We start from the raw sequence: 26,062 nt of genomic DNA, 5'->3' as shown, positions 1-26,062 counted from the left end.
GGATCTGCAGGAAAAAAGCAGCTTTGTCCCAAGAGACTCAGAAATGAAAGCAACAAGGGAACTGACCTGACTTGGTTCCCACCAGCTGCCTTGACACTTGAGTTGTGAGCAACTTCCCACACCCTTCCTTATGAAGCCTACCTGGTTTTTGCCTGGGTTTACCTGGACTGATTTCTACCACTTCCAATTAAGAGTCTTAAGTTAACTGTTGCCAAGAATTTGTCATAGGGGAGGCCAGAGGATTTTTAGCATATTTTCTACAACTGACTTAGAAGCAACCTAAATGTGAACAAGGGACTGATAAGAAAATTATAGCTGAGTAACTCAATGAAATACAACCATTTTTACCTATGCAGTGTACAAACAACTAGGAAAAATGCACATTTTATGATGACAGTCATAAAATATATAGTAAAAGAACATGAGAAGATGAATATATTAGACGTAAGGGGGGGTACAGAGCTATGGGCTATTGAAGCTGTTTTAATATCATGTCCGTGTTATTAAGACCAGGAAGAAAAATTTAATAATTTCCCCAAATTAGAAGTAAACACATATGTTGATAGATGAATAAAATATCTGCAGTACATCCATGTAATGAAATAGCACTCAGCAATAAAAAAAGGTATGGCTTCCTGGTGGCTCAGATGGCAAAGAACTCACCCACCAATGCAGACCTGGGTTTGATCCCTGGATTGGAAAGATTCCCCTGGAGAAGGAAATGGCAACCCACTCCAGTATTCTTGACTAAGAAATCCCATAGACAGAGGAGCCTGGCGGGCTACTGTCCACAGGGCCACAAAGAGTTGGACAGGACTGAGCAAGCTATAAATAAATCGTACCTCAGTAAATCTACCTTTAAAGTAAATACAATACTGAGCTTGGAAACCAGAGCTATGGTCGCACCACTGAGAGAGCTCTTTTCTTGACATTCATTCATCCAGTTCATCAGGTGCCCATCATATGCCAAACACGCTGCTAGGTGCGTGAACAAAATGACAAAAAGGTGAACGAAACAGACAAAAAAAAAAAAATTACACAACTATTCAGCCAGAAATTGTGGTCAATTAAGAAAGATGTTGGTATTCTGGTTGCTATTATAGGAGTAGGGGGTCTCTGAGCAAGTCACATGTGTAGGTGAGACCTGAAAAGTTAGTAGCAGCTAAGGTGGCAAAGAACAAAAAGGGTCTTTATATTTACATATGTATATATAATTTAAATATTGATTTATTCAGTTGCACAGGGGCTCAGTTGTGGCATTCGGGATCTTTAGTTGTGGGATCTAGTTCCCTGATCGAACCAGGGCCCCTTGCACTGGGATGGTTGAGTCTTAGCCACTGGAGCAGCAGGCAAGTCCCCAGGAAAGTCTTAACTGTAGTGTCTTACCAGCAGTCAGCAGCAACTGTTTAAATATCAAGTGTGGTTATATTTCAATGTGATATGGAATGGGGCCTCTGAAGTAAGAGCCCAGGCAAAGGAAGGTCTTAAAAGAGCACTAAGGGCAGTGGTGGATATAAAGAAGTGTTTGGGGACTTAGGGGCCCTCAAAGAGAATTACAGTGCCTCCACCCATTGTCAACATTTCAAAGATGATTAACAGAATGCATACATTTCTCTGAAATGAGGTTGCCTAACTAAATCTCAGATTCTGGTGTGTTTTTTTTAATTGATTTTTATTTGGAGTATAATTTCTTTAAAATGTTGCGTTAGTTTCTGCTGTAAACCACGAGTCAGCTATATGTATACCTATATCCCTTCTCCTTTGAGCCTCCCTCACACGCACCCCCCATGCCACCCCTCGAGGTTGCCAGACATCAGCTCGCTGAGCCCACTGTGCTATCCAGCAGCTTCCTGCTAGGGATCCATTCTACACGGGAGGCTATCCCTGTCAGTGCTCCTCTCCCAATTCGCCCCACCCTCTCCTGCCCCTACTGTGTCCACAAGTTTGTTCTCTACGTCTGCCTCTCTGGCATTCCTACCCTGGAAATAGGTTCAGCGGTATCATTTTTCTAGATTCCATGTATTCTGGTGCTTTACAGTAATTTGTTGTATTTGTTTTTACTTTTGGCTGAATTTGACCATGGTTTGCTAAAGCTTATCAAAGATTCTAAATGACAACTACACACACACAAACACACAACTTACCAAAAAGTGAACAGAAGTGTTCTCTGTCTGGTAAACACAACTCTTCACCCACCCTAGGGTTCAAATTCAAGACACCTCCTTCACGTGACCTCAGAGGCATCGCTCTGTCTGCATTCTCTGAAACTCACAGGCTGCTTCTTGGCAAATGCCTCTTCTGGATTCTTCTCTGACCAACACCCCCCACCCCCACCCGTGTTGAGAGTAAAGCAGGGCTCAGCCCCTTAACCCCTTCTCTTCCCAACTCATGGTATTATTACAGTAAATACTTTCTGTTGGATAACGACTCCCACAAGCATATATCTCTAGTCCTGATCTTTCTCTAAAGCTCCAGATTTTAATATCCAGTTGTCAAGTCAACACCTACATTTGCTTATCTAATAGGCATCTCAAACTTCCTACATCTACAAGACAACTCTGGGCTTTTAGACCTCCCCACAGCTTCCTTCTTGCCCCAGTCTCTGTTAAGACACTACAGTGCAACCCCACTGATTATGCCAAAAACCCAGTTGTCATCCTTCATCCCCCCTCCCACCCCAATAGCCACTCCTAAAGAGGAAAGAGGCTACCTTCAAAATACTTAATACATCCCAAACCCAGCTGCTTCTCACCTTCACTATTACCCCAAGTACAAGTCACTACTGTCTCTCTGCTGAACCAAATGAACAAATCATTAGCCTCTTTTCATAGCCTCCTTTCAATACATTCTCCACAAAGTGACCAAAATGATCCTTCTGAACGTGTCCCCTTGTGCAAATCTTCTCCCAAAGCTCTCTATGGCCTCTCATCACACTTAGGAGGAAACACAGACCCACCAATCTAGAACAACAATTAGCAACAGGTTAGCCTTTGTGCTAAACCTGAGAAGTATCTTCAAAAGGCAAGGGAGCTCTCACTGTGGCCCCCCAAAGAGATGATATGGTCTAAACTAAATAGTCAACCTGGGCTTCTCTGGTAGCTCAGTGATGAAGAACCCACCTGCCAATTCAGGAAGACACAGGAGACGTGAGTTCCATCCCGGGTCGGGAAGATCCCCTGCAGAAGGAAATGGCAACCCACTCCAGTATTCTTGCCTGGGGAATTCCATGGACAGAGGAGCCTGGAGGGCTATAAATAATGGGGTCGCAAAGTGTCGGACACCACTGACAAAAAGTCAACTCTGAGACAGAGTGGAAGAATCCTTGAAAATAAATGACCATCCATTCCTAAATCAGTATGGGGAACTCCCTGGTGGGCCAATGGCTACAACTTGTCACTTTTCACTGCCAAGGGCCCAGGTTCAATTCCTGGTCAGAGAACCAGGATCCCCAAGCCGTGTGGCATGATTTAAAAAGAAATTAAATAAAACCTAAATCAATAGGTTTAGCCTATGTCTTCAAACAAAATATTCTCCATCTCTTCACCACCCATTGTTATTATTTAGTCACCAGTGAAGTGAAAGTGAAGTCGCTCAGTTGTGTCCGACTCTGCGACCTCGTGGACTGCAGCCTCCCAGGCTCCTCTGTCTATGGGATTTTCCAGGCAAGAGTACTGGAGTGGGTTGCCATTTCCTTCTCCAGAGGATCTTCCCAAGTCAGGGATAGAACCCAGATCTCCTGCATTGCAGGCGGACACTTTACCCTCTAAGCTACCAGGGAAGCCTTATTTAGTCACTAAGTCATGTCCAACTCTTTGTGACCCCATGGATTTCCCAGGCAAAGAATACTGGAGGGGTTTGCCATTTCTTTCTCCAGGGGATCTTCCTGACTCAAGAACAGAACTTACAACTCCTGGTGTTCACTGCTGAACCACCAGGGAAGCCCCTTCACCATTCAGTCCTCCCCAACTACCTGTAGGCTGGGAGGAAAAAGGTGTGCTTGGCCTTTAAACGAGTGATTGTCAAGGGATACAGGTTTCACCTTAAATTAAAAATAGAAGTCTCTAAAATAACGATTAAGTTTTGGATAGTTCATACCCAAACAAAAACCAGCTACCTTTCTGAAAAGAGTCTTCTGTGTCTACTTTGAGACTGAAGCTTCTCCAAGCTCACGTGACTTCAACATAAAATGCACACCATACATATCCAAAGAGTTATGAGTAAGCGTGTTAAATAATCCTCCCAGAAACTTCCATTTAAAATGCACAGGTCTTTGTCTCAATGATCTGTTGTCTGCAAGTTTTCAGACAATCCTCGGCTTTGTGTTCCCGGGCCGTATAGGAAACAAGGCCCGTTACTGTTTCCATTCCTCAAAACTACTGTGACTAACATTAAATACAAAGTATTTTCTTGCAAATGAGAAACACCAAGAAATACATCTCACCAAGCCCAGCCTCATAAAAAGATAGCCTCCCTTATTTCCCTTTTTCTAGGGTTTTGAAGCAGTCAGTCACTAACACTGCCACCTCCCCCTACGCGAGTCAGCAGGAGAACACTCGCCCTCCCTACACTTTTCACACCTGTCTTCAGACACACACCCTCCCACTTGACTGCTCTTTTCCAGATCTTCTCCTGGCAGCAGGAAGGCAGCAGTGGCTCTGTGCCATTGACTCTCTCCTTTTTTATATTGGGACTATTTTTAGGGCAGCAGCCCCTCTCTGATTCTGGACTTGGCCCTGGATCATCACGAGGCCAAGTCCTTAGAGAGAAATCCTGCAGAAGGCAGGCAAGTCTCAGGAGGATTAGCGGACACTCCTCCGCTGACGCAGCAAGAATCTAAGGGCCCTGCAAAGGTGAATGCCCTCCAAGGATAGCGGGGCCATAACCTTTACAGTCCAACCCTCCCCAACACTGCCTTCAGTTGGCCTGACCAAAGCTGGGGCTCCTTTTCCAAACATGCAACCCATAATGCCCACTATTTCATCAGGTTAAAAAGAAAAAGAAGAAGAAAGGCTGAAAGATCTCCTACTTTTATGAGAATTTTAACACATGTGCCAGGAAAAAAAATTTTTTTTTTTTTACATCTTTTGGCCATGCCATGAAGTGAGCGGGATCTTTGTTTCCTGACCAGGGATCGTATTGTCACCTTCCGCAGTGGAAGCATGGTGTCTTAACCACTGGACCACCAGGAAAGTCCCTGTGCCAGGAAGTTTTTAACTCAGTGACGATTTTTTTTTTTCCTGAAATAATCACATCCAGCAAGCAGCAAGTTGGAGATTTTAGATTTGTGTAACACCCTTGGGAACAGGTAGATATTGATAAAAATATTCTAAGAAAGTTTTAGTCACTTTTCAAAAAAAAGAATCTCATACCAAGACACAGTAAGTTAAATATCCCTTTGCACTATTTATAAAAATAACCATATACTATAACTTCTGTAATTGGAACAGAGCTACCAGAAACACTAAATATATCTGATGATTAAAGACCGCACCATTTACTACTACAGCTCTGTAAAAGACAGCTACGGTAACATGAGTTTCAAGCCAAGTGTTTGGTTGGTTTTTCCATCTCACTGCTAAAATGAAGCATTAAAAACCTCAAACTAGGCTTGAAGGTTTTAACAACTGAAATTTCAAGGGAGAACATATACAAAAAAACCAGGGGAAAATACGTTTCTGTATTTTACCTTGTACCTCTCCTGCAAGGACACCAGGCCTCATCAAAATTCATCTCTTTCATTCGTCCCCAACTTGGATGTTCTAAAGAAATGTGTTTTCTGAATCCACAATGTTAAATATTTGCTCTTCAAATTTCTACTGATAACATTAAATGAAGACCTCATGAAAATGTTAAGAATAGCATGTTAGGCTCTAGTATTTGAGAAGACAACAGGGCAGCCTGACACTGAGCTGCAGATCCAGGGAAGAAAGAAGGGTCAGTCGGGGGTCCTGGCCGTGGCACTTAGCATCCACTTACTAGGGGTCTCCAGCCCTACAGGTGAGCACCCTCCCCTCCTGCAGTCCCAGGATGGCTGAATGCAGGAATTCACCAGGAGAACAAAGGAATACAACATGAACCTCAGGACAGGAGAAACCCAGCCAGGTCCCTCCTTTACTCTCATAAGCAGAGCAAAACTTCACTGCTCCACAACTGGCTACTTTTGGCATTTCTCAGATAGGAGTATAGAGGGAGCCTATTCTTAGACTCTGTCCTCCAGAAACTTGGAAAAATAAACAATGTAATTGAAAAAGAAAACAAACATTGAATATGCATATTGTTGCACTAAAGGCTTCCCAAGTGTCTCAGAGGTAAAGAATCCACCTGTCAATGTAGGAGATGTGAGAGATATGAGTGTGATCTCCGGGTCAGGAAGGTCCTCTGGTAGAGGAAATGGCAACCCCTCCAGTATTCTTGCCTGGAGAATCCCATGGACAGAGAAGAAGCCTGGGAGGTTACAGTTCACGGGCTTGCAATAGAGTCAGACACAACTTAGCGACTTAACAACAGCAAATTGTTGTCCTATAGAAGCACTTGGAAATTCACAGATTTGACTCTCTTTAGCTTTATATTTCTTCTTTTTTTTTTTTTTTTTAGCTTTATATTTCTAAAGCGAACTGTTTAACACCAAGTCTTCAGCTCCATGAAAATGGTCCAAATTTGGCTCTCAACTGAATGACAGCCTGACCGATTGTGACAGCCTTTAAAATCATCAGTACATGAGAGTCAGTCGAGACAGAAACCTCTCAATAAGTATCCTCAGCAATCAATTCTCAGCAGATATTATTCAATAATATAACTCCAGCCTCAATGGCAACCCATAACTGAGTTGTGGCCAACATGCTGTAAACTGACTGGGGCCAAGACCCCTGCTTCCCTTTTCACAGACCCGTGATGGCAAGACAGGCTGGCTTGGAGTTGAAAAGGCAGAGATGGAGGTAATGAAGATTTGCACTTAAAAGCAGGAGCGGATTCCTAGAGAAATGGCAACCCACTTCAGTATTCTTGCCTGGGAAAATCCCACGGACAGAGGAACCTGGCAGGCTACAGTCCATGGCATGACAAAGAGTTGGGGACACAACTAATCATGCAATTGAACAACAGGTAATCAGGCAATTGAACAACACACAATCAGGCAGACTGTGATTTGGGGAAACACCTCTTGACGGAAATGTGACCTAAAATGGAGAGTGCAGTGACCTAGCAATATGGAATACAGAGTTTTGTAAGAAATTAAAATTCGTGCATAGACTAATAGGTACAAATGTGCAAACAATGAAGTCCGTGGTTAAAGGAAGAAAGAAAAAATAAAAATAGGAGAGGACTGCTCCACAAAACAGTATTTGTGAAATTCAACATTCCAATTTAAGTGAAGAATTCCACTATCTACTCATGCCTTTCTCCAAGTGACTGTAACCCTCTGTATAAAATATTTTAATCAGAATTACATAAAATAACACCACTCTTTGGGGATACTAACTTCCTAGTTTAACTGTTGTAAACAAAAGGGCAGTATAGTTGAACTTAATCCACATTTACAGTTGAGACTAATTCTGTCATTCTGTCCCCCACAATTATATAAATGTCAGATATTTTAGTTAGCAATCTAAACCTTAACCAATTTCCTTACAACTATTTTCTTACTATTAGAGACTTTCAAGCATGAAATATTTATGTGATTTTTATTATATTCAAAAGCCTCCAACTAGCTACAAAAAAATAAAAGAACCCATACACAAGGGTACTAGAACAGTCCTAAGTACTAAGTGAGGGTCAGTTACTTCATGCATCATCCTGCCAGTTTCCTCATCCCAGCTATCAAGTGACTTTTTACTAAAAGAGCTGTCGTTCATTCAACAAAATGCATTACTCGCCTACCATGCACCAGCTGCTCTGCTAGGGTCACGATGGTGAAGACAGTCCCTGTTCTTGAAGCAAAGGACAAATAAATAATTACAAAAATTGCAGGGGACTTCCCTGATGGTCCAGTGGTCAAGACTCTGCGCTTCCACTGCAAGGGGCCTGGGTTCGATCCCTGGTTGGGGAACTAAGATGTTACACGGCTCAGCCAAACAGTAAAAACATTTTCTAAAAACTGCAAAATGACACAGCCTGAGGGAACCTGGAGGATGGGCTCCACTGATGCGGACATGGAGGGCATGGTTAAGTGTGGAGAAGGGGAAGCTTGGGCTGAAGATAAGGAACAGGTCAGCAAGTGCTGGCTGACCTTTCAGATTTCATGGACAAGTGAAAATTTCCTCTCTGAAGATCTGGAGAGAAAACGTGGCGAAGCCAGCTTTAAATTTTGCCTCTAAAGACACTTCAGACAAAGTAACGTTTTACTACTACCAACACATTATTAAAGGACATTTTAACACCAAAATGAAGACTTTTAGACTATATGAATTAGCTTGATGAAAATCTCAGTATGTCCCTTTTTTTTTTTTTTTTTCCACTTCATCATTTCATAGGAGACATTTTGTCCCCAAGCACACCTGGTTCATAAATCCTCACCTGGCACCTCTGAGCCCAGTGAAAAAGGCAGCAAGGAAGAAGAAGGAGGGTGCCTGGTGGGCCACAGGCAGCCGACACCCCCTCTCCAAGATGACTGAAGAGGAGGACAAGAGAGAGACTCATGCAAAAGAAACTGCAGAGACAGCCAGTGGATCAGAAAGGCCTGGGAGCTCTTGAAGAAGGGTCAATGTATGCCTCAGCCTTCCACTGGAAGCCCATACAGAGACCAAGAAGCTGGCACACACACAAAAGCCCCGTGGGCTCCACGCAGCCAGAGGCATCTCAAGACTGTCCCTGATGAGATGCTTCTGCAGAGACCAAGAGCTTGGCAGGAGGACCTGGACCAGACAGCCTCCCCTGTTGCTATGACGGCATGATGCTGTAACACCCCTCCAGGACCAGGAACCATCCCAGAAGCGGGTGTACTAGGGAGGGAGGAAAACGATCCTAGAGAAAGCAGCCCTGGAGAGAATGCCTGCACTGACCAAACATAATTCCTGAAGTTAGGGCTACATTTCATCACTGGCATCTATGCTAATGATGGGAATGGCTCATCTTCAGGAACACAGAAGAACACACGAGAGAATTCCATTCAGACCGGTACACATCCCGCAGTTCAGATTACTCAGGGACTCGCCCACCTCAAGCCAGCGCAGACTGTTTTGTATCAGGGATGCACTTTTCAGAAAGCAAATCAAAATAGAACTGTTTAAAGACTCTCTTCAAATAAAATGACAAGCATTGTGGAATGAGGCTGACCTAACAGCTGAAAAACGGAGGCTTTTGAATGTCAGAAGATGTGAGACAGAAAAGGCTGTGTAAACACAGTATTCAGCACACCGAGAAACAGACAGGTGGGGACTGCTTCTCCCTGACACAATGTCAAGTCCTTCTTGTCCGCCCACAGCCAGCCAGTGTCTGCGGCCAGGCTAGGGAAGAGGCAGCTACCTCTTCCATGGTTCAAGATAACACACCAATGCACAGCACTTGAAAGTCCTCAACGTGTTCTCATAGTCATCCGCCCAGCTGATAGCCCCGTGGGTCAGACAGGTCCCATGACAGTCACCTCTTTCCCACCCCGAGCCTTTTCAGATGTTAAATCTGATATGTCCAGTCATCCAGTACCTTGCCCAAGAAACAGAGTTAATAAATAGCAATGGACATTAAAGCCAGTCCAAATGTATCCTCAATCTCTTTCCAAACTCTCCTTTTCACAGTAATAAAATCAACTAACTTTTATGGATGTGCGAGTTGGACCATAAAGAAGGCTGAACACCAAAGAACTGATACTTTGGAACTGTGGTGCTGGAGAAGGTTCTTGAGAGTTCCTTGGACAAGACATCAAACCAATCAACCCTAAAGGAAATCAATCCTTGATGTTCATTGGAAGGACTGATGCTGAAGCTCCAGTACTTTGGATACCTGATACGAAGAGCTGACTCGCTGGAAGACACCCTGATGCTAGGAAAGACTGAAGGCAGGAGAAGAAGGGGTGGCAGAGGATGAGATGGCTGGATGGCATCGACTCAATGGACATGAGTTTGAGCAAACTCCAGGAGATGGTGAAGGACAGGGAAGCCCGGCTTGCTGAAGTCCTTGAGGTCGCAAAGAGTCAGACACAACTGAGCGACGGAACAACAACTAACAAATGCAGCTACAGACCCACAGTTGCCTGGAACAGGAGGCAGGCAGTGTTCATAGAGAGCGCCCACATTTACCCAGTAACTGGGTTACCTACCTCGAGCAAGCCGAAAATAATCTTGGCCACATTTTCCTCATCTGTAAAAACTGATGCAACAAGAATATTCCACCTTTAGGACTGTTGAAACAATTCTGTGAACGTTTTAGAAACTTTCTAACTCACACACAATCGTTAGCTGCTATTGTTATAACATTAACAATCTTGTAAAACAAGCATTATTATAGTCCTCACTTTACTAGTGACCAAAGCTTAGCAACTTGTTCACATGGTTGAAAGAACTTTCTGGGAGTGATGGACACGTTCTCTACCTTGATTACTATTGGCTACACAAGTGCGTACCTGTCAAAACTCATAATTGTGCACTGAAGCTAAATGCATTTCAGGGTACTTAATTTTATCCCAATTAAAATTTTTTTCACAGATGACATGGCTAACAGCAGTAGGTATTCCAGAACACATCCATTCATTCAGGTTGGAACAGAAGTGTTCCCCTGGTTCTTATTCTATAATCCACTTTCCAACTAATCCTTCCTACCCAATTGAAAACCTGAATGCTGACTATACCCACAGCCATTTCTGTCTGATCTCGTGGACATCAAACCTGCTCTACTTATGCAGCTACATGAAAAAGAAAGGAATTAGAACATTCTTTGACACCATACACAAAAATAAACTCAAAATGCATTAAAGACCTACATGTAAGACCTGATACAATAAAACTCTTAGAGAAAAACAGGCAGAACATGGACATAAATTGTAGCCTATCATTGATCTACCTCCCAGAGTAATGGAAATAAAACCCCAAACAAACAAACGAGATCTAATTATACTCAAAATCTTTTGTACTGCAAAGAAAACTATAAACAAAATGAAAAGACAACTCACAGAATGAGGGAAACTATTTGCAAACAATATGACTGATAAGGGATTAGTCTCCAAAATTTACAAACATCTTATGTAGCTTATTAAAAAAAAAAAAATGGGCGGAAGACCTAAATAGACATTTCTCCAAAGAAGATATACAGATAGCTGAAAGGCACATGAAAAGATGCTCAACATTGCTAATTATTAGAGAAATGCAATCAAAACTACAAAGAGAGTATCACCTCACACCAGTCAGATCATCAAAAAATCTGCAAACAATAAATGCTGTTTATTTATTCCTTTTCTCCACCCTCCTTCACTATTGGTGGGAATGTAAATTGGTACAGCCACTATGGAGAACAGTATGGAGGTTCCTTAAAAAAAAAACTGAAAATAGAGCTACCGTATGATCCAACAATCTCACTCTTGAGCATATATCCAGAGAAAAACATGGATAATGGTAAAAGGATGCATGCACCCCAGTTTTCACTGCAGCACTATTTACAATATCCAAGACATAGAAGCAACCTAAATGCCCATCAACAGGTGAATGAATAAAGAAGATGTGGTACCTATATGCAATGGAATATTACTCGGCCATTAAAAAGAATAAAATCATGCCATTTGCAGCAATATGGATGGATCTGGAGATTATCATACTGAGTGAAGTAAGTCAGTAAAAAACAAACATCATATGATATCACACAGTTGCAGAGTCTTAAAAAAAAAGATACAAATAAACTTACTAACAAAACAGCAACAAATTCAGACTTAGAAAACAAACCTAAGGTTATCAGGGAAGAAAGGTAGGGGAACAGATAGACAGAGTTTGGGATCAACATGTATATACTGCTATATTTAAAATAAAATGCCTTTCCATTGGGGGGAAAATGATGCTTTTCCTGGTTCTTCTTCTATAATCCACTCTCCAATTAACCCTTCCTATCCGACTGAAAACTTGAATGCTACTTGAATAGAATTTATATCCTACTGTTGCATGTAAACTGTATAAATCTTAATTATGCTGAATTGGTTTATAGTGCTTTTCAGGTCTACTATATCCTTCTACTTTTCTGCATATTCATTCTATTAAGTTTTGAATTTGATATTGAAACTCCACTAAATATCTTAATTTATTTACTTTAAAAAATAATTGTAATATACAGTAGAACTATATGTAGCTTTGTTTGGCATTTTCCAAGTCTTCTGTAAATATGTTATACTTTCATAATTTAAAAAATGAAAAAGAGGGGAAAAAAATGAATGCTGACAACACCCCCTACCCTTTTGGTCTGATCTCACGGACATCAAATCTGGTCTATACTTATTCCGATATTTACATTTTACTGTTAACTTCCCACCATATTACATAGATGCCCTAGAGGAGGAATTCTCTGGCAATGACCCTACAGGGCATTACAGGTCTAGACCTCAGCAGTCACCTTGAAAATGCAAGTCAGGCCCATGTACTAGGTGCCTACAACCCAAATCAACAGGTCCCCAAGAATCTAAAATATCAACTCTCAGTCTAAGTCAGCATTTCTTCAGCATTTTTGGGGGGGTCAACTGATCAATGCAAAGAAATAGAGGAAGACAATAGAATGGGAAAAACTGGAGATCTCTTCAAGAAAATTAGAGATACCAAGGGAACTTTTCATGCAAAGATGGGCTCAACAAAGGATGGAAATGGTACAGACCTAACAGAAGCAGAAGATATTAAGAAGAGGTGGCAAGAATACACGGAAGAACTATACAAAAAAGATCTTGATGACCCAGATAACCATGATGGTGTGATCACTCACCTAGAGCCAGACATCCTGGAATGTGAAGTCAAGTGGGCCTTAGAAAGCATCACTACGAACAAAGCTAGTGGAGGTGATGGAATGCCAGTGGAGCTATTTCAAATCCTAAAAGATGATGCTGTGAAAGTGCTGCACTCAATATGCCAGCAAATTTGGAAAACTCAGCAGTAGCCACAGGACTGGAAAAGGTCAGTTTTCATTCCAATCCCAAAGAAAGGAAATGCCAAAGAATGCTCAAACTACCGCACAATTGCACTCATCTCACACACTAGCAAAGTAATGCTTAAAATTTTCCAAGCTAGGCTTCAGCAATACGTAAACCATGAACTTCCAGATGGTCAAGCTGGTTTTAGAAAAGGCAGAGGAACCAGAGATCAAATTACCAACATCTGCTGGATCATCGAAAAAACAAGAGAGTTCCAGAAAAACATCTATTTCTGCTTAATTGACTGTGCCAAAGCCTTTGACTGTGTGGATCACAATAAACTGTGGAAAATTCTGAAAGAGATGGGAATACCAGACCACCTGACCTGCCTCCTGAGAAATCTGTATGCAGGACAGGAAGCAACAGTTAGAACTGGACATGGAACAACAGACTGGTTCCAAATAGGAAAAGGAGTACGTCAAGGCTGTATATTGTCACCCTGCTTTTTTAACTTCTGTGCAAAGTACATCATGAGAAACGCTGGGCTGGAGAAAGCACAAGCTAGAATCAAGATTTCCGGGAGAAATATCAATAATCTCAGATATGCAGATGACACCACCCTGTTGACAGAAAGTGAAGAAGAACTAAAGAGCCTCTTGATAAGAGGAGAGTGAAAAAGTTGGCTTAAAGCTCAACATTCAGAAAACTAAGATCATGGCATCTGGTCCCATCACTTTATGGCAAATAGGTGGGGAAACAGTGGCTGATTTTATTTTTCTGGGTTCCAAAATAACTGCAGATGGTGATTGCAGCCATGAAATTAAAAGATGCTTACTCCTTGGAAGGAAAGTTATGACCAACCTAGGCAGCATACTAAAAAGCAGAGATAATACTTTGCCAACAAAGGCCCATCTAGTCAAGGCTATGGTTTTTCCTGTGGTCATGTATGGATGTGAGAGTTGGACTATAAAGAAAGCTGAGCACCGAAGAATTGATGCTTTTGAACTGTGGTGTTGGAGAAGATTCTTGAGAGTCCCTTGGACTGCAAGGAGATCCAGATCCTAAAGGAGATCAGTCCTGGGTGTTCATTGGAAGGACTGATGTTGAAGCTGAAACTCCAATACTTTGGCCACCTCATGCGAAGAGCTGACTCACTGGAAAAGACCCTGATGCTGGGAAAGATTGAAGGCAGGAGGAGAAAGGGACAACAGAGGATGAGATGGTTGGATGGCATCACCAACTCAAAGGACATGAGTTTGAGTAAACTCCGGGAGTTGGTGATGGACAGGGAGGCCTGGGGTGCTGTGGTGCATGGGGTCGCAAAGAGTCGGACATGACTGAGCGACTGAACTGAATTGAACTAAATATAAGGCACTCTTCTAAGTATTCCTGATAAGGGAAGTAAATGAAGTTAAATTCTTGGTTTGTGGCTATTTCATTATAGTGATAACTTTCAGAATCCCATCAAAAAGTGAGCCTTTTCATCAAAATCAGTAAAACGAGTCAAAACAATAAGCCAATTTCACAGGAGCAATGAGCAGCACAGAAAGGGCTGTCTCTACGAAAGTAACTAAAATCAAACCACCACTTACACACAGTGCCTATCAAGGGCCACTGGCAAGGTTTGTACAATTGAGCTGGAGAAATGATTTGATGTAAAAACTCTGCAGTCCTTTTGTTTTTAAATTATGTATAGCTATTAAAGAAATTACCACCAGAAAATTGCACAGGTTGTTTCTGGGAAATAAGGACAGACCAGGTACACAGGGCAGAGTCCAAAACTAAAATAATTATCTTTTCCTCAAAGTGTTAAATGAGGGACTTCCCTGATGGTCCAGTGGTTAAGACTCCACACTCAATGCAAGGTTCGCAGGTTCAATTCCTAGTCAGGGAACTAAGATCCCATGTGCAATGCAGTGCAGCAAAAAAATTAACTAATTTTAAAAATGGTACTTCCCTGGCAGTCCAGTGGCTACGAAGCCACGCTCCCATCACAGCAGGCACAGGTTCAATCCCTGGTCAGGGAACTAAGATCCCACATGCCAAGGAGTCAAAAAAATTAAAAACTAAGTATCAAATGACCATGAATAGGGACTTGTTTAGAATCTTTCAGACACTTGCCGTATCTCTTCAAAGTTCACTTGGCAAAAAGGAAATAATTTTCCATCTGAATCATGCCAAGACCAATTGAAAAATGCCATTATGTGTGCACAGTTACGCAAGTCGGCACCTTACAAGTCGCTATCTTCCAACCTACATTAAATATCAGCTTCCTGTAGCCTTTACTGGGAATGATAATGTGTGGTGAGCTTTCCACTAGCAAATAAGAGTGTTTAAACAGAACGTCCCGTATATACACATCTAACTCACAGGGGCGGCCTGGGATGAGCCAGCCTCCCTGAAGGAGCCTACTCTCTAAGTCCTAACACCAGGCATTCTTTAGAAGTCACTTTGGTAATAAGAACTGTTGACCTATTTAGGGCTAGAAACCCTGGCTGATATCCAAGGTGAAACTGTGGTTTTATGGGACATTCTCTTCCCGGTTCTGATCGACAACAGGCCTTACCTCCTAGTTAAATTTCTATCTGGGATTAACTCCATCTGCCCAAGAATTACTTGCCTCCAAATAGCTTAAAATAAGGAAATAAGATTCAAAATTTCCATGAGGGGGAAAAACTTTTCAGAAAAACAAATATTGGACATCCCTGGTGGTCCAGTGATTAAGACTTCGCCTTTCAATGCAGGGGGTGGCAGTTCCTGGCTGGGAAGCTAAGATCCCTCATGCTTTGAGACCAAAAAATAACATAAAAACAGAAGAAATACTATAATAAATTTAATAATGACTTAAAAAAATATTAGTCCCTATTCAACGTGCATGAACTTGCATTACTATCTGTAAAATGGGTATACTTTACACTGTATTGTTGTACAGTCAAATGATTCAGATGATCGTTCAAAGGAACATAATTAGGTTCTTTTTTTAAAAAGCAGCCTGAAAACTATAAATTCTTATAGAAATGTGATCTAGTGTGGTAATAACCTGCAACTGTAAACTCTCCATTTGTGCTATTAATCAGAATGGCTTACAAGACTTAACATTCTGTTTTATGTCCTGTGGCTAGAAAATGGAAGAACAAATCATAATTCTAAGCTATGTCATCTAAAATTTTACATACCCAAACTACCATGTGCCTTTGATCCCATTTCAGCAGCAGTGTGAAGAAAATGCTAGCAACAGTAATGCATTGCTCCTTACAACGTTAGCAGTAGCCAAGTAGCAGTATCATATGTGGAGCAGGGAGTGCACCAGGAGGGAAGACCAGGTCCCAGTCCTGGTTCCGTAACTTACTCATCATAACACAAAACACTGATGCGAAGAGTTCCGCGTCTCGATTTCCTCAGGGATAAAACAGAGCTCCGATCACATGCCTTGTCCACCTCACAGGGTGGATGTGATAACTGAATGAAAACGTCTTTAATATCACACCTACAAGCTACTTTCCGAAAACATATGGCATTTTATTTCACTTTTCTGAAAGATGAAACTTTAGCATTGCCTCAGTAATTATATATGATTGCTAACATTTTAAAACCAAAACCCTTAAACATGCCTGTCGTTGGACTAAGTAACAGGTTAAAAAGATCAGAGGGTGGCAGTACTTTAAAATCCACCAGTGCTTTTTCTGGTTCAAAGTGATGACTCAATTCTGAGTGCTTTTAGAATGTGCTGACAACTGGCAACATTATGAACAGATTTTGCGAAGATCAAAGTATCTAACTTTAAAAATGCATCTCAAATATTGAAAAAAAAAAAAATTAGCAACTCAACTCAATGCAAACTTCCAAGAAAACAAAGAGCTGACAAAGGTGGAGTTGAAGGATAAGTCGTCTCAGCTGGTACCGGTACAAATGGACTTGTTTTAAGGAAGAGGGAAAGTTATCTCAGGCTCCTGTTTCTGGAATTTAATTCTCTACAGAGAGCCCCAGAGGATGCAAGCAACACCCCCAAAGCTGAGTGGAGAAAATGAATGAAACTTCCTAGTCATGAATTAGAAGAGGTTTAAAATAAGAAGCAAAAGAAGATTGTTAGCATTTCCTTATACCTTCCACGTATTAGGCCCTGTGGTCAGTATTATCTCCACCGTCCTGAGGAGGCAGCCAGGGTTAAAAGGCGATTGAATAACTTACCCACAGCCTCGCAGCTCAGGCACAAACCCTACTTGGTCAAGTCTGCATCCTCTCTATTACATCCCTGTACCAAATGTTCCGGGTATCAGTAACATTTTTTCCAGTTCTATAACAAAGTATGCCCCCAAGGTTTCATAAAGGACATCAGGGTGAACAAAATGTAGCTCAAGGTTGAAATGCCTCTATTTGTTTTCCCAATTTTAATAAAAATATGAGGAAGCAGAGAAAAACAGTACCCTGGCCTGGAGGCTTCTACAAGTAGAAAATATTTTTCACCTGATTAGATACCCATAAAGTTATAAACTTTAAATAGTCAGTGTAACAGGATATAACCAACATTTTGTAACACAGTAGTCACATCTTCAATATAAAATCACTTAAAGTGTTTCACAAAAAGAGAAACACAGGATTTTTCCTATCTCCATTCCCTTTTCATTGACTAGACCCACTCTTCTCATACTGCAATCAAAATGAATTAGTGAATCCTTCTGCATAGTTGTCATATTTAGTATCTCCGTAACATAACATCAGAACATTAAGCATTAAAAAATTAAATAGTTGAGCGTATTAAATTCAATAAGCAGCAATTCCAGTGAATGATCAAAATGTTCCACTCTGCAACAAATCTTATTAAATGTAGTAAGAGAAACAATCCCAGACTGAAAATTCATCTAAATCCCTCTTCAAAATGTAAATACGTATTTCCCCAGAAAAGAAACAGTCCAAGTCTCTATTCATGAGAAACTGTCAACTTGGGGCTGTCTGCCCAAATGGAGAATGGAATAAAAAGGATCACAGGAGGCATTAACTCTGAGCAAGTATTTGCACGTGGGTGTGCCAGATGTTCTGAGAGCAGCACCTCATAATAAGACAGAATTATAACTCTGAAGGAGCAGAAACCACACAACTTCCACTCTATTTTACCCATCAACCCTGAATATTCATTGGAAGGACTGATGCTGAAGCTCCAATACTTTGGTCATCTGATGCGAAGAGCCTACTTATTCGAAAAGACCCTGATGCTGGGAAAGATTGAAGGCGAAAGGAGAAGGGGGCAGCAGAAGATGAGATGGTCAGATAGCATCACTGACTCAATGGCCATGAATCTGAGCAAACTCCAGGAGATAGTGGAGGACAGGGGATACAGGATAGGGAAGGGGACCTTTCGTTCTGCAGTCCATGGGGTTGCAAAGAGTCACAGACATAGTGACTGAATAACAACAACCTAACGGTACAGTCCTCAGAGGGACACGAAGCCACAGGTTGAGTTGGGCTGAGAGTATCACAGTGAATGGAGGGCATGGAGCGCCAGGAGAAGACAAGGAGGAAAGTCAAGAAAAGCAGTGAGGAAATTAATATCTTGGGCTTAAAAGATCCTCTAGTATCTATGACTAACTGAAGAAAGAATTTCAAACTCCCATGCCATCAGAGTTCAGAGCTCTGGATGATTTACTCGAGGCTACATCTGATACAGATAACTATTAAAAATACAATTTTACCCGGCATCATAAAGTTTAGCCCCTATCCTCAAGAAGCTCACAAGATGTAATAAAAAGATACAGGAAAAGGTCACTAAAAAGATTATCCAGAGGAAGTGAGTGAAATCACAGACTGTAGTGCTAAGCATCTTTTGGTAAGAAGGAAAAGAATAAGAGTGAGTAAGGATCAGGAGTGGTTAGGTAACTAAAAACGTCAAAGAAGCTTTATGTCTACCAAAATTTGGTCAGGGTAGTAAGCAGAGTTTCCGAGACCCAAGAGAACACGTCTGGGAACCTGAACACTTACCAACATTTCCAAAACAGCCCTTTTCACAATGGTGGAAGCTTTCTTGAACTGACTCCCATGAGAACTACAGCCAGTTTTGCTTTTTCCATACCAACCCGGTACAATATTTGGCCCATAGAAAGTTTTCAGTAGATGGTTTGAGGCAGAAGAAAATCAAACTTAAGATTCCAAAGGTAAGGATTGTTACTCATGTCTTTTTTCCACCACTTAACATCAAAATATAATCCTAACTATACACCATGTATAGATGGCTTAATTCTATATAGGGTCTAACTAGAGGATCCAATAAAACAGGTGCAGTTTTTCTCAGTAAATAGAAAAATGTACCCTTGGTAACCCATTTCTCCCCTTTTTTGAAGCTTATTATTTATTGGGGTTGCGCTGGGTCTCTGCTATGCTGCGGGGCTTCTGATCGCGGTGACTCCTCTCGTTGCAGAGCCGTCTCTACAGCTTGGGCTTGGTAGTTGTGGCACTCGGGCTTAGTTGCTCCACAGCACGTGGCATCCTCCTGGACCAGGGATCGAACCTGTGTCTCCTGCACTGGCAGGTGGATTCCCATCCACTATACCACCAGGGAAGTCCCTCTCTCATTTTTTTTTTTTTTGTTTAATTTTAACCATGCCTAGCCCCACTTGGGATCTCAGTTCTCTGACAAGGGATCAAACTCTCAACCCCTGCATTGGGGGTTCTGAGTCCTAAACTGCCAGGGAAGTCCCTCTCCCATCTTTCTTGATTTCTTACCACCGAGGAAGATGTCCGAAGTTCTCATCTGAATTATGGACAATTTAGTTAGGTTAGGAGAAATGTACAAATACGGTTCAAATCAATATTCTACCTAGGAATGAAATGACTACAGTGTAGCTGTTTACTGTACAAGAAAAAACAGACCTTTTATATCACAAGGAGATTTAACTGGTAGTTATTCTGGTAAATAACTCGATCAACTTGACAGAGGTTGGGAAAGGGAGGGTAAGTCCACATGTGAACATGGCCTCTTAGACTGCCTATATCTGTATCGGCTTCTATTTTTGTTCCATGAAGCTAGCCAAGGGAACTATGTTTTTAAAAGACGCAGTTTCAACTTGATATCATTAATTGTTGCCAACTATTAAGAAAATCTATGAGATAAACATAAAAGAGAATTTCTCACTTGTCACTGAACAATAAGAAACACGTCGTATGACCTGCTTATCAGAAATAAGATGAAGAAATATTGGTTTTTCCTTCAGAATTGTGATGTATGTAAATAATGTCTGAGTTAAATATTAGCAAGTCGCCAGTGCAGAAAAAGCACGGAAGACAAGCTAACAACCAACAGCCAACCATGAACATTGCCATAAACACGAGTTAAGCTACAGGTTAATTTACACAAGAGTATATATATTTTTCACCTCTCCTCCTTCCTCTTTTGATAAATGACTCTCTCCTAGAGGGGTTCCTTTCTTAATGCCAAATGAGGACACAAAATGCCCCAAAACATGTTGATTCATTGCAGAAGATTCAGATAATTATGAATGATTGGCCCTCAAACTCAACACTCATGTTTTCTTGGCATTTAATTTAAATATAAGTTGACGAGGCACAATTTAAAAGAATGATAAGGTAACCTAATGGCTTTAAAAATCCTCTCCCCAGGACTTTGCCTGGTACTCCAGGGGCTAAGAGTCTGCTTCCAATGCAGGGGACATGGGTTCGATTCCTGGCCCAGGAGGATTCCCCATGCCTCAGAGCAACTGAGCTCTTAGCCTGTATACCTAGCACCTGTACTCTGCAACTAGAGAAACCCCCGGCTCACCGCAACAAAGACCCATGCAGCCAAAAATAAATAATAGTTAAAAACAAAAAAACGGGACTCCTTAACTCAGGACTGGGCCCTTTCCCCGCTGTTCTGTTCCCAGTCCTGTCTCCTCCTTGCGCTGTGTGCATACGGTGGGTGGGGGAGCTGGCCAGGCCTGCCCTTCCACTCAGCAGTTCTTACTGAAACACAAAACCTGTACAGTTTCAGACGAAATGACACCATCTGGAAGCGCTGGGTCAGCTGAAAAGTTCACTCAGGTTTTTCTGTAAGGTAGCATGGAAAAAGCCCAAGCGAACATTTTGGCCGACCCAATAATTTTTCACGACTGTTTGCCCTTTCCCGCTTGAGAAACTCAGGACTCACTTTTCATCTTCCTTCACTGCTCACAGAAGAATGGAATCAATCCTGAAGACGTCAACGTCTCCTTAAAAGAAACTTTAACTGCCTTTAATACTACCTGTACATAGTTTAATAACTTCAAAGTGAAATAAACTTTTTTAGGTTAAAGGTAGGATGTGTGATTTTTCTTTTACTCATGTAAGTAATGTGTACACAAGAACATTTATTAATTTAGATCTGGGCCTATTGGCTATCTTTAAGTAAATACACTTTTGCTTCTCTTCGATGTGGGGCTTAAACTGAAGGCTAAGGAAAACCTACTAGTTTTAATGAACAAAGTTACTTCAGAATCAAAGATTTATATGCAAATAAGTACTTCTGCAACACTTGAATGCTATTTACTTAAGCAAAATACCACTAGGTTTAACCTTGTTTACACTGTAAGGTTGGGGAGCAAACCCTTTTTTTTTCCGCTTGATTGTATAAAAGTTAGGCATCAGGACAGTCACAAGTTGCAAAATTACTTATGGTATACAAAAATGAAGCTTCATTGTACATAGTCAAGAGTAGCCCCCAAATCTGTCATCCCCAAAATGGAAAAGTCTTTTTCATCTTGAGCCAAATGAACAAGAAAAAGTCATGCATTAAGATCATGAATAACTACCCACATAAAAGAGTAGTAACTGCCGATTTCAAAGAATATTAAAGTCATTTTAAAAAGAAACTACCATGAGGGCAATCTTTCATAAAATTGCTTAGAAATAAATTTTTAGAGGTTGCCAGTCAAACTGAGTTCCTGGTTATACTGGATGTCCAACTTGGTAAGCCAACTCTGGAGAAGCCCAATCAAAGCAGGCTTTTCTGAACCACATTTCAGGTTGGCTAATGTCACACCAAACCGTTCAATCCTTCTCTTCCTGCAAGGCAAGATCACTCATCCTTGGTCCCTCTTTATATCCTGTGGAGGCCACAAGCCACTGCTGCCCAAGTACCTGCCAGCTAAAGGGCCATGGTTGCTTCCTTCCAGACTCATGTACGTCTAGGTCTGGGCCCATTTCCAAGTGCCTCCAAACACACACACCGCATACCAATCTCACCCTCACATTCATATATGGCCCTATGGTTTATTGTTAGGCTGGAAAAGATGGGAAGTGAAAGGCAGAAACTCAGGCTTTTATGGACGGCAGTCTGAGTGAGGTCTTTTAACACCCTCAGGGTATATTACAGCTTCTATAGTAGGGAAAGGTAACTCAAGTTTCAGAAATCAGAAGGGTTTTTTCTCCCCATCTTCAAATAAAGTTTAATCTATGAGTGGTGTTAAAAATTAACTTGGAAAATTTTTCAAATTACATATACATCTTATCAGACATCAAGAAATGACTCAAATCAATAACTTGGTATGAAAAAACAAAATGGATATGAAAAGAAGAATTCTGGCAAAATACTACTGCTAAGGCGATGGCACCCCACTCCAGTACTCTTGCCTGGAAAATCCCATGGACGGAGGAGCCTGGTGAGCTGCAGTCCATGGGGTCGCTGAGTCAGACATGACTGACTTCACTTTCACTTTTCACTTTCATGCACTGGAGAAGGAAATGGCAACCCACTCCAGTGTTCTTGCCTGGAGAACCCCAGGGATGGCGGAGCCTGGTGGGCTGCCATCTATGGGGTCGCACAGAGTTGGACACGACTGAAGCAACTTAGCAGCAGCAGTAGCAGCAGCAGCATCAATGGATTACTGAAGATAAATGGTTGTGACCCTAGTTTACATAATCATAGAACAGATCTGAAAGGCTCATTCCCTGCAATTGAAAACTTTCCTCTCTGATTTCAAAGGGTGCTGCTCTGAATGTTACATACCATGCACAGCTCTCCCTCATCACCAGTCCACTCTGCTCTGCAACAGTCTCTACTCCAAGACATGGAGATTCCAAAACATCTGAAAATTCTGGAGGATTCTCTTAAGAGTCATCTTGCGCCAGTGTCATAAGATATATAATGCTTAGCCTATGATTCAGAAGCACTAAATGTTTTTGTTTTTGAGTAAGTCAACTGGTTTGCCTATATTAAAGTACAGAAAGAACTATAAGTCAGAACCACTATACACGTGTGCTGTTGGTCTTTATAAGACAAAGACAAAATGGAGGGAGAGATATTTGCACTACAAAAGGCAAAAGTTTACTATCAGTCTATAAAAGGCTCTTAAGAATTCAGAGAAAAATACTAATATCTCCAGGAGAAAAATTTGGCACTACATTCAATTAAAAGGGAATAAAAATGGAAAACAACTAGATTTTTTTTTATATTCAACATCATTTGGAATCAAAGAAATGACATTTAAATACTGAGATAGCAATGTTCACCTATAAGACTGGCAAGAATTATTTTTCCTTTGCAGGATAAGTTTCCACATTAACAAGAATACAGTAACACAGATACTCTCATAGGCTGGGAACTGGTGGGAAAAAACTTTGGTAAAACTTTTTTTTTTGGAAAGCAATGATCACTCTGTATTGATGCATCTTTGGGCCACCAACTATCTTCCAGAGGACTCTATTCTAAGGAAACAGAGGAGATACATACAAAGTTTTACAAAAGTTATTTGTTGCACCAGGCTTCCCACGTGGCACAGTGGTCAAGAATCTGCCTGCCAGTGCAGGAGATCCATCCCTGGGCCAGAAAGATCCCCTGCAGGAGGAAACAGCAACCCACTCCAGTATTCTTCTTGCCTGGAAAATTCCATGGATAGAGGAAACTGGCTGGCTGTCCATGGGGTGGCAAAGAGTCTGACATGACTGAGTGACTGAGCATACATGCATTTGTTGCATCAGTATATATTTAATAATAGTAACTGGAAATAAATGAGAAGTTCAACTGTAAGGTAATGGTTACATTAATTGTTACAATGTAATATTATGTAGCCAGTAATAATATATAGAACCGTAATGACATGGAAATCTTTTCACATGTTAAGTGGAGAAAAAAATCATGCAACAGTTATTAACTACAGTTACACAGTTTTGTATAAACTATAAAACTGTAATAAATAAATCTGTTACATGTTAACAAGTATAAAGAAAATACTGTAATTATCTTTGGATGCTGGAATTATTTAATCCTTACCCTTTTTCTGAATCTACCATTTTTTTACTGCAAGCATGCATGCGTTACTTGGAAATCAAAGCAAACCAGGCCAACAGAACAGGGCTATTAAGTGACATACTTTTTAAATGTCCAAGGCTAATAACTGCAGCTTCACTTCCAAGAAACACTGAAAGAACTCCAGCACTGCATAATCCTCTGAATTATTGATACATAATTAAAAGATGCAGCTCTTCTACAGCATTATTTGTCCATAGATATAATGCTAATCTTAAAAATAGGTAGAAAAGTTGGTGCATGTTAAATATTATATAAACAAAATTCCATTCCTAAGTATTTTTGAGTACATGTATCTAATCATTTCTTTGCATAACTTATGGAATACTGTACTTGAGGGAAAAAAATAAAACATTTTCTACATTGTAAAGCACTGTTCAAACAGGGCATCATTGTATCAATTTAAATTGCCTATCATTTCCTGCCCTAATTATCCCTGAAGAAGTTTGTCTACAGAATAGCAATTTCAACTATGTAATTCCTTTCAGGGTTAACCACACACTCTTATCTGGGCATATCTACACTCTTCAAGAAGGTCAAAGGTCCCCAGGAAGGAGAGCCCCATTTTTAAAAAATTCTCCTGCCTCTTAGAGTCCCCTCCCATCTTCCCTCCAGGCCTAACAGGGCCACGCTCACCCTTCAGCCCAAGGGCTCGAGGTTTAACGTGACAATAATTGAATTCCTACCACCTGGCTAAACACAAATGCTTTCATCTCCCCTGTTTTGCCTAAGACTTGATTCAAACAAACGGGAAAAAAAGACACCAGATTTCCTAGTACACCGAGTTCTTAAAACAAACAGTAGTTAATAGAATGTGTGAAACTTTATGCAGGCCAAGTGAAGAATTAATCTCTTCATTCCTACTCCAAAATAAATGAACCCAAGCCAAAAATCAATAAATAATATAAAAGAGCAAGTCTGAAAAAGAAGAGGGGAAAGGTTTCTTGAAGGTAGGTAAACACCTAAGTCCACCAATTACTCGAGTTAATCAGGTGACCTTAGCTGAGAGTTGGATTTTTCTAAATAGCTAGGGAAGCACATGCGAACCTCAGGAAGTAATCAGATCCAGGCGAAGGGCCTTGAGAACTGCCGCAACCCCAAGAATGCCCTATTTCCAGCCCGGATCGACCAAGCTGAGAATGGGCCCCAGCGAACCGCCCAGCGGGACGGCTGAGACCGGCGGCCCAGTAGGGTCAAGTGTCCGGTGGGCGGCTTCCGGCGGAGGACCTGTCAGTCTGCGAAACTGACTCCCCTGGGAGCTCCTTCGGTCACTTTCAAGGTGACAGCTAGGAGATCCGCATCCGTCCCTCCCTCGGTGCCGCGCTGCCCCCACGTGAGACCAGCCGTCCGCAGCCTCCGCAGCTCTCCCCCAACTCCTGCACCTGAGGTCCCAGGACGCCCCCCACCGCCCGGCCCAGATCCCCTCCGCGCCCCCGCGCATCGGCACCAACTCCGAACTCACCCGCAGCGCCGCCGAGCAGACCCCGCGCTGCGCAGCCCAGACGCCGAGCCCGGGCGCCCCCGGAGCCCCCGCAGAGGCGCGCCAGGCCCACCCGCGAGGCCCGCGTGCACTGAGGGCCGGGCGTGCACCTGGGCACCGCGGGGCTCGTCCTCCACCCCTGCCCCCGGCCGCACGCCGGCCGCCGCTGCAGCTGCCAGGCGGGAACCCCGAGTCCGGGGCGCCCCCGGCCTCCGCGCCTCCTCCCGGGCCGCCGGGGGTGGAGCCAGGGCGGGGAGTTGGGGAAACTTGTAAATAGGCGAGCGCGGCC

The 26,062-nt window shown here is 41.9% G+C and overlaps 1 protein-coding gene and 1 non-coding gene across 27 annotated transcripts in view; one reads left to right on the top strand and one right to left on the bottom strand.

Annotated features, from left to right (window-relative positions):
- MTUS1 (microtubule associated scaffold protein 1) overlaps positions 1-26,062 on the bottom strand; it is a 229,787-nt gene that overhangs the window by 166,645 nt on the left and 37,080 nt on the right. For 3 of the 26 annotated variants that reach the window (XM_060407021.1, XM_060407017.1, XM_060407035.1), the window contains exon 1: positions 664-25,474. The exons of 11 other annotated variants lie outside the window; for them this stretch is intronic. The gene's annotated coding sequence lies outside the window, so the exon portion shown is untranslated. Of the gene's footprint in view, positions 1-66; positions 25,970-26,062 lie in introns of those variants that run through there. 12 more of the 26 variants (XM_060407015.1, XM_060407026.1, XM_060407037.1 and 9 more) reach the window with 7 other exon arrangements.
- TRNAG-UCC (transfer RNA glycine (anticodon UCC)) lies at positions 7,972-8,044 on the top strand. The gene has a single exon. It is a non-coding gene; the product is annotated as a tRNA-Gly (tRNA).

This window comes from Ovis aries, chromosome 26 (genome assembly GCF_016772045.2).
Source record: "Ovis aries strain OAR_USU_Benz2616 breed Rambouillet chromosome 26, ARS-UI_Ramb_v3.0, whole genome shotgun sequence".
In the NCBI taxonomy this organism is placed as follows: Eukaryota; Metazoa; Chordata; class Mammalia; order Artiodactyla; family Bovidae; genus Ovis; species Ovis aries.
The sequence above is the reverse complement of the archived record's forward strand: the minus strand, read 5'-3'. Positions and strand labels throughout refer to the sequence as shown.